Raw genomic sequence first — 2,259 nt, 5'->3', positions numbered from 1 at the left:
AATGAGTCTCACACTTATCCTACTCTCCCGCTGTCCTAACACATCAATTTAATGCTATTGGGTAGCTGCACAAGTAATGCGCCAAATCGACGATAGTATTTAGCAAGACCAAGAAAACTCCTTACCATAGTGTCATTTGTCTGCCATGGCCAGTCTTGGATTGCTAAAATTTTTTTGAATTGACCAACATGCCAGTATCATCTCCCAAGAAAGCAACTTTCTGAAGCTAAAATTCACATTCTTTTTTCAATTTGGCAAAAAGTTTCTCACTCTGCAAAACATGCAACACTTGTCTCAAATGTTCTTTGTGATCAGCATCACTAGCTCCAAAAGAACACCAAGATGTCGTTAATGAAGGCCACTACTAATCGATCCAAAAACAGTTTGAAAATATGGTTCATTAAATCCATAAAGGCCAACAAGGTATTGGTGAGTTTGAACGGCATAACTCTGAACATGTAGTGTCCATACTGTGTCTTGAAAGTCGTGTTATGCATATATTCTGGCTTGATCTTATGTTGGTGATATTTAGATTGGAGATCTATCTTTAAGGATGTCAACGGGTCGGGTTTGGGTCGGGTTTTCAAAAACCCGAACCCGAACCCGAAAACCCGAACCCAAAATAATGAATTTTTTTTAACATATTTCAAAATAAATTATAGTAAAATCAAAATTTCAAAACACAATCAAATACAATCAAAATACATTCATGCCATATAATATCAATATTTCGATACAAAATTTCAAAACACAATAAAAAAACATGCACAATCAAAATTTCAAAACACAATCAAATACATTCATGCCATATAATATCAATATTTCGATAAAAAAAATATAAATTCAAATAGTTAAAGACAACAATACATTCGCTAAATATCTAGTACAATTTCTAGATATCAAAATGTTACATTAAAATTTAAATAAGTTATCTAATACAACATTCGCTTAGCCTCCTCGTCATTAGTCAATCCTCCAAGATGCGTTGGCAAATTATATATTATTCCTGTACATGAGAAAAGATACAAAAACTATTAAAAGTATTTCTAGAATAATAAATTCTTATACTATTCCTTTCTAAAAATATTGATTAGAAATTACCTCATCAACATCAATGATGCCACCTTCATCATCATCATCCAACGAAGATCAATAATACGATGTAGCTGTAGAGGAATCTACAAATAACATATTAGATATCAATATAAATAATAACTATAATAGACATATTTTAAAATACTAAATTATATATCACTAAATTTTTTTAAAAAAACCTTCTTGATGAAATTTTGCCCAAAGCCAATCACGAGTACACATTAATGCTTCTAAAACATCAGGAAGAAGCCGATTTCGATGTGGACTTAAAAATCTTCCACTAGTACTAAATGTCGACTCGGATGCAATAGTAGAAATTGGAATTGCAAGGATATCTCTAGCCATCATCATCAATGTAGGGTACTTGAGGCCATTACTTTTCCACCAAGCCAACACATCAAAATTATCTGTTCTTGGTAATGTATCCTCCTCTAAGTAATGATCCAATTCGGATTTTATAGGTGTACTAGATGTTGATTTCTTCTTCTGCATCATATATTGATCATAAATAGCAGTAAAATTTTTCCTGTTAATCATACTACGACTGCCAACTTCACTAATAGAAGAAGAAAATGAATGAGAAGATTTACCACCAACTTCCTTGTCTTGCTTGTTTCTTTCTTGATACTCACTAAGGAGATCATAGCATAATTGTCGAATTTTATCAACTTCGATCATTATTGACTTCGGTACTATAAATGGTCGAAAAATAACAATCTAATAAAGTCAACTTATATTTTGGATCCAAAACAGTTGCTACTCCTATAATGCCATGAATTATATGCCAATATTTATCAAATTTTTTAAGCATTTTTTCAGCCATGGATCTAATCATCTCATTAAGATCTACAGACCACTCAAGTAATGTCAATCTAATATCGCACACTTTTTCAAAAAATAGATTAGCCGTCGGATATCTTGTACCCGAAAAAATTTCGGTTACACTATAAAAAAGTTCGAGTGTCTCACATATGTCCACCGCTACACACCAATCGTCTTCTAAAGGCAAACACTTGTATAATGGCTCACGAAGTTTCAAACGTGAGAAAATATCCCTATATACCAAAGCAGATTGAAGCATTAAAAATGTAGAATTCTATCGCGTTTTACAATCAAGCACCAATTTCTTAGTACTTGAAATGTCCAACTGACGGGCTGTTTCTT

The 2,259-nt window shown here is 32.4% G+C and overlaps 1 long non-coding RNA gene across 1 annotated transcript; it reads right to left on the bottom strand.

Moving 5' to 3' along the window:
• On the bottom strand, nucleotides 884-1,351 carry LOC109713356. The gene is made up of 3 exons (XR_002217091.1): nucleotides 1,275-1,351; nucleotides 1,102-1,178; nucleotides 884-1,006 (listed from the first exon to the last, which is right to left on the bottom strand). It is a non-coding gene; the product is annotated as an uncharacterized LOC109713356 (long non-coding RNA).

Source organism: Ananas comosus, linkage group 7 (assembly GCF_001540865.1).
Source record: "Ananas comosus cultivar F153 linkage group 7, ASM154086v1, whole genome shotgun sequence".
Lineage (NCBI taxonomy): Eukaryota > Viridiplantae > Streptophyta > Magnoliopsida > Poales > Bromeliaceae > Ananas > Ananas comosus.
This window is presented reverse-complemented; position numbering and strand designations above follow the sequence as displayed.